Below are 7394 nucleotides of genomic sequence, written 5' to 3'. Positions count from 1 at the left end.
GACTGGACACTGGTTCAAATCCATTCAATGGGGTCTCCACGGCCTCCTTGATCAAGAGGACAGGTGACTCACCACAATTACAAGACATTTTGAGAGATGGTCATAGTCCCTTGGAATTAGGTCATCCTAGGAGGGCAAGGAGCAAAAACTGTCCTTTATATCCTTCTGACCAAGTTAGTATAGGCCTCAAAGTATGTCTGTTAAACATCCCAGAGTGTTAGTTCCACCAGTCTGGTATTTTTAATTACTATGTTCCATATAGATAAAGCTTGGGCAAAGACCAAACATTCTCAGATAAACCTTGCCTAGGTAGATATTGTATACCTTGAGCTAGTTGCGTGTATATAATTGTCAGTAGGCTTCTCAATTAGTATGGTTCACTTTGCTTTTTTTTTTTTTAAACTAGCTATCTCTTGCATTGTCTAACCCTTCCAATATGGTTTCCCTATTTAAAGTGCCCCCATTTTTCCCATTTCTCCATTAATAATACCCTTCTCCTATGGTACACCTTGCTTGAGCTCCTTCTTTCCCTTTATCCACAAGGTTCTGTGTAATACTCTCCCTTCCCCCTCCCCTGAAAATAACCCCATTTTTATCCATATCTCCCTTATTAATACCCGTTTCCTACTGTTCTCTCAGATTCCTTCTTTTCCTTTACCTCTCTGGTTCCTTTTCTGTGGGAGACAGGCTTGAGCCCATGGTGATATTGCAACTCTCAGGGTCATGTGGTTTGCAGGAAACCAGGCTCTGTAATCTGAAACCCAGTATGCTAATGAGGCATCCTACCCTCTATTCTGTGATAGGATGTTAAATCTGTTATACTAATAGGAGGCTAAGTCTGTTATGCTAATAAGGTATCCTACTTGCTGTACTGTGATAAGATGCTGAACCTGTTACGCTAATAAGCTGTCCTACTTGCTGTGCTGTAATTGGACCACCACCCCTATGTAAGCTTGTGCCTTCCTGCAAAAAATCAGACCTGTGTCACTGAACCTGGTCTCCTGTGTCTGAGTGCAGCTCCACTGACACAGTCTCCTCATCAGCCCTGGGGTCTGGGACTGGGCAGAAGTGGTGACGACAGGAGGCAGCACAGGGCAAGCAGAAGAGCTTCCTCAGCACCAGGGAAGCAGAAGAGCGGCCTCAGCCTAGGCCAGGCAGAAGAGCAGTCTCAGCCCAGGGCGAGCAGAGGAGCAGCCTTAATGCCCATGAGAACAAAGGAGTGGCACCCATGAGAACAGAGGAGTGGCTGCCGCTGGCGGTGACTTCACTTTTCATTGTACTGTTTCCTGTAGTTATGTCTGGATACATATTCACTTACAAGGATGTGGTGTTAGGATCCACATATGAGGGAGAACATATATCATTTGTTTTTAGTAATCTGTGTTACTTCACTTAGTATAACAGTTTCTAGTTCCATCCATTTAACTGTAAATTTCATGATTTCATCTATCTTTAGTACGGAGTAAAACTCAATTGCATAAATGAACCACATTTTCATTATCCACTTGTCAGCTGAGGAACACTTAGGTTGCTTCCATATCTTAGCTATTGTGAAAAGAGCAGCAACAAATATGGATGTACAAGTGTCTTTGCAATAGAATGAGTTCTTTGGGTATATGCCAAGGAGCAGTATAACTGGTTCAAATATTAAGTTCATTTTTACTTTTTAAAGGGTTCTCCATACTGCTTTCCATAGGGTTTGTACAAGTTTGCAATCCTACCAGGAATGGATGAGTGTTCCCCTTTCCCCACATCCTCTCCAACATTTGGTATCATTTGTTCTATTGATCTTAGCCAGTCTGATTGGGGTAAGATGAAATTTTAAAAACTGTTTTTAATTTGCATTTCCATAATTACTAACGATGTTGAACACACTTTAAGATGTTTCTTAGCTGTCCTTATTTCTTCTTTGGAGAACTCTCTGCTCAGTTCTTTAGGCCATCTTTTAATTGGGTTACTTCCCTTCTTGATTCTTTGTTTTTTGAGTTTCTTATATATTGTGGAAGTTAAACCTTTGTCAGATGTGTTGCTGGTGAATATTTTCCCACAGTCTGTGGGTTTTCTCTCCACTTCTTTGGTTGCTTCTTTTGATGTACAGAAACTTTTTAGTTTAATGAGGTCCCCTTTGTTGATTCTTGACCTTTTTTCCTGAGCAATTGATGTCTTCTTTAGAAAGTCTTTTCCTACACCAATACTTATAGATTATTGTCTTTGTGTTCTTCTAACAGTTTCAGAGTTTAGGGCTTCACATTGACGTCTTTTATCCATTTGGAGTTGACTTTTGTGTAAGGTGAATGATAGGAGTTAGTTTCATTCTTCTCCAGGTGGAGATCCAGTTTTGCCACACCATTTGTCATTTGCTAAACATGCTGTCTTTCCTCCAGTGAATGTTCTAGGCTCCTTTTGCAAATACTGGGTGACAGAAATTGCATGCAGTCCTATTTGGGTCTTCACTTTTGTTCCATTGATGTACGGGTCTATTTTTGTTTCAGCACTGTGTTGTTTTTATGACTATAGCTCTGTAGTTCAGTTTAAAATCTGGTATAGTAATCCCCCCAGCCTTGCACTTAGTGCTCAGGGTTGCTTTGGCTATCGGAGGTCTTTTGTGCTTCCATATGAATATTAGAATGTTTTTTTTTTCCAATTTGGTGAAGAAAGTCATGGGGATTTTGATTGGCATTGCATTGAATCTATAAATGGTTTTTGGTAAGATGGTCATTTATTAATTCTTCTAATTGATGAGCATGGGAGGTTCTTCCATCTTCTGATGTCTTCTTCAATTTCTTTCCCTAAAGATTTAAAATTTTCATTGTATAGGTCTTTGATGTCTTTGGTCAGGTTTCTTCTGAGATATTGTTTTTTTGTTTTGTTTTGCTCTGTTTTTTGTTTGTTTGTTTGTTTGTAGCTATTTGAAAGGGAGTGTTTCCATGTATTCTTTCTCTGATTGCTTGTTATTGGTATATAGAAAGGCTACAGTTTTTTTTATAGATTGTTTTTGTAGCCCTCTACTTTACTGAACATGTTAAAATTTTCTACGACTTCTCTGGTGGAATGTTTTGCATCTCTTAGGTATAATATCATATCATCTGCAAAAGAGATAATTTGATCTCTTCTTTTCCAATTGCTACTTTTTCAATTTTATTCTCTTGTTTTATTGCTCTGGATAGCCTTGTATGGGTCCTGATTTTAGTGGGAATTCTTCTACTTTTTTCCATTTAGAATGATGTTGGCTGTGGGTTTGTTATATATGGCTTTGTTTATGTTGAGGTATGTTCCCTCCAGTCCAATTTCCTCTAGGATTTTGAACATAAATGTGTGTTGAATTATGTAAAATACCTTCTCTGCCTCTATTGAGATGACCATGTGATCCTTTGCTCTGAGTTCATTTACACAATTTTTGACGTTTATTGACTTATATATATTGTACTGTCCTTTCGTCTCTGGGATAAAGCCAATCATGGTGGATGATCTTTTTGATGTGTCCCTGTATGTGGTTTGCAAGTATTTTCTTGATTATTTTTGCATCATTATTCATTAAGGATATGGGTCTATAGTTTTCTTTTTTGGTTGTACCTTTACCTGGTATTGGTATAAGGGTGATGCAGGCTTCATAGAAGGAATTTGGAGGTTCCCCCTCCATTTCTATCTTTTTGAATAAATTAAGTAGTATTGGAAGTAGATCTTCTTTAAATGTCTGGTAGAATTGTGCTGTAAATCTATCTGGTCTGGGCTTTTTTTAGTCAGGAGATTTTGTATTACTGTTTCAATTTCCTTGTGGGTTATGGTTCTTTTTAGGCTGTTAATCTTTTCTTGATTTAGTTTTGGTGGTTCCCATGCTTTTAGATACCTGAATATTTCTTTTGTGATTTCAATTTAGTAGCATATAGGTTTTTAAAGTATTCCCATATAATGTTCTGGATCTTTTTGGTGTCTATTATGGTGTTTCCCCTTTTAACTCTGATTTTGTTGATTTGGAGGTGCTTTTTTTTCTGTTAGTTAACTGGGCTAGCGGTCTGTCTATCTTGTTTATATTTTTAAAGTATCAGCTCTTGGATTCATTGATGTTTTGGTATTGTTTTCTTTGTTTCTGTTTCATTAATTTCTGCTCTGATTTTTGTTATTTCTTCTTGTCTGCAGGGTTTGGCTTTCATTCATTGTTGCTTTTCAATTGTCTTGAGTTTCATTGTTGAGTCATTTATATGTATTCATTCTGATTTTTAAATGTAGGCACTTAGAGCTATAAACTTCCCTATAAGTACTGCTTTCAATGTGTCCCACAGGTTTGGTTGTGTTGTATTGTCCTTTTCATTTAGTTACAGGCATACTTTTATTCCTTTCTTAATGTCTCCTTTGACCCATTCATCATTCAGGAGGTGTTGTTTAATCTCCATGTGTTCATGTAGTTACTAGTGTTTCTTCTGATGTTGTTCTTAAGCTTTAGTCATTGTGGTCTGATAGAATACATGGAATTATTTCAATCAATTTGAATTTATTGAGTTTTTTTTGTGTGCCCCAGTATATGGTTTATTTTGGAGAAATTTCCTTGGGGCACTGAATAGAAAGTGTATTCTTTAGTGCTTGGGTAAAATATTCGGAAGATGTCAGTTAGGCCCATTTGATGTATGGTATTGTTTAATTCAGATACCTCTCTGTTCATTCTCTGTCCTGTTGACCTGTCTAATGGAGACAATGTGGTATTGAAATCCCGTACTATTAATGAGTTGGGATTAATCTGGGTCATAAATTCCTGTAATACTGTTTTTATGAAGTTGAGTACACCAGAGTTTGGTGAACATATGTTCATGATTGTAGTATTTTCTTAGTCAATTCTTCCTTTATTCAGAATGAAGTGGCCCTCTTTATCTCTTCTAATTAGTTTTAATTTAAAGCCTGTTTTTATCAGATATTAGAATTGCAACACCTTCTTTTTTCTTAGTATTGTTTGCTCGGTATATTTTTTTTCCATCCTTTCACCTTAAGGTAGTGCCTGTTCTTGAAAGTGAGATAAGTTTCTTGCAGAAAACAAAAAGATTTTATTTCATAATCCATTCAACTACTCTGTGTCTTTTGACTGCGGAGTTCAGTCCATCGATATTTAAAGTTACTAATGAAATCTGTGTATTGATTCCTATCATTTTTATCTCTGTTCACATTATTGGTGTAGCTGTGCATTTCCACAGTTATACCTTCATTAAATTTCTTTCTGTAACCCCTTGTTTATAGTCGTTCTTTTCTTCAGCTCTTTGAATTTGTTCTAAAACTCTCTGAAAGACTGGTTTTGTGGACATAAATTCTTTCAGCCTATTTATGTCATGGAAGATTTTTCTTTCCCCTTCATCTGTAATACACATTTTGGTGGGGTAAAGTAGTCTGGATTGGCATCTGTCTTCATTTAGAACTAGGAATAATTTGATCTAGGCTCTTCTGGTTTTCATAGTTTTCACTGAAATGTCAGTTGTAATTCTGACAGGTTTTCCTTTATATGTGACTTATTGTTTTTCTTTTTCAGCTTTCAGTGTTCACTCTTTGTTCTGAACGCTTAATGTTTTTACTATGATGTTCCATGGAGAGTTTCTTTTCTGGTCCTGTCTATTTGGTGTTCTGTATGCTATTGTATTTGTAGGGGCATGTCTTTAATTTTGGGAAATTTTCTTCTACAATCCTGTTGAAGGTCTGGTCCATACCATTATCCTGATATTCTTCTCCTTCCTGTATACCTATGATTTGTAAGTTTGATCTTTTTCTGATGTCACACAATTCCTGCATTTTCCATTCTTGTGTTTTCTAAAATTTTTCATAATTTTTCCTTGAGTGGTCTAATCTGTCCACTTTATTTTCCAGTCTTGAAATTCTGTTTTCTATTCCATTCATCCTATTGGTGAGGCTTTCTCCTGTCATTTCTAATTGGATTACTAAGTGTTTCACTTCCTTTGTCATTTCAGCCTGAGCATTTTTCAATACTCTTTTCTGAATTTATTCAGAAATTTATCCATATCTTATTTCTGTTCTTTGATTTCTTTCTTTGTGTGTTATTAAATTTCACTGAATCCTTTTATCGTGTTTATAATTGTTCTTTTGAGTTCCATGTCCTGTGTTATCTCTAGTGGGTTCTCATTGTACTTCTCTGAAGGACTGCTGCTATTTGGTGAGGGTATATTGTTTTCATGTTGTTATTTTTTCTCTGTGGCTTTAACATGTGGATTTCTTTTGTAGTTTCTGATTATTGTGTGAGACTCAAGCCATCCTTTGCTGAGTTTAGGTCTGCTTCTATTTGTAAACTTTATGTGTCTTTGTGGTTTACTTGTTGGGTATCAAAAGCTTATTGGTCTTGGCTTCAGGTTCTCTCTTTTGATCTTATGTTGAAGTGGCTAAATTGGTTTCATCTTGCTACTCAGTAAATCCTACAGAGGCCCAAGTTGGATGAGCTTCAGATGTTCTCAGGCTTTCTCCTAAGGTCTGGATCCCTCCAGGAAAGATGCTGGCTTTGGAAATTTAGGGGCTGGGTTTCCTGGGATCAGGGTCCAGGGAAGATGCTGGCCCCAGGAAGTTGTTGCCTCTGCCACCCAGGTATGCAAAGGGAGGTGAGAGCAGGACAGACCCAGAGTGCTCCTGGGAACTACAGGAAGGAACTGTGTTGGTCTGGATGCAAAGGATCAGGAAGCAATGGTGATTCTGGGCCAAGACGCTAGTCCAGGGGTCTGGGGTGCCAAGGCAAGAAATGGGCCAGCACCCAGGCTAGGAGGAGAGATGGAGTTGGGGAGCTTGGGGGTGAATGAGGCTAGGAGAATGAAGACACTTTGGGCACAGTGGGACTTACCCAGGAAAAATGTTGGCACCAGGAAAGTTGTTGCTGTGCTGACCAGGGATGCCAGTAAAGTTTAATTCTTATTTTGAAGAGTAATGTGAATCTTTTTTTTCTATTTTTTTCTATTCTATTGAATTTTTGAGATTTTCATACAATAGATGTCTCCATCCATACCTCCCTTTACTATTTACCACTGCACAATTTTAACTCTCTCTCTCTCTCTCTCTCTCTCTCTCTCTCTCTCTCTGTCATTAATCTACCAAGAGTTCTAGCCTTGAAAGCTTGAAAGAGACTGTGTTCCAGCACCCATAGTATCGTGTTTCTGACCATGAAACTATACAGGTCACAGGGAATAGGGGAGACACCAATACCCATACTCATTTTATACTTAATAGTTATAGCATTAAACTCACTCCTAAAGACTCACTATTATACCCATAGATTAAAGCATTTCTCATCTCTCACCAGAGATATCATTATGCATTAGATGGTGATTAACATAGAAACCCAATACTGTTCAATGTGCAGAGACAAGAGGCTGAAGAATGCTTATTCTTGAGTAGGATGCTGTATCAAACTTCTACCTCCC

This window comes from Nannospalax galili, unplaced genomic scaffold (genome assembly GCF_000622305.1).
Source record: "Nannospalax galili isolate Female #2095 unplaced genomic scaffold, S.galili_v1.0 scaffold433, whole genome shotgun sequence".
NCBI lineage: Eukaryota > Metazoa > Chordata > Mammalia > Rodentia > Spalacidae > Nannospalax > Nannospalax galili.
The sequence above is the reverse complement of the archived record's forward strand: the minus strand, read 5'-3'. Positions refer to the sequence as shown.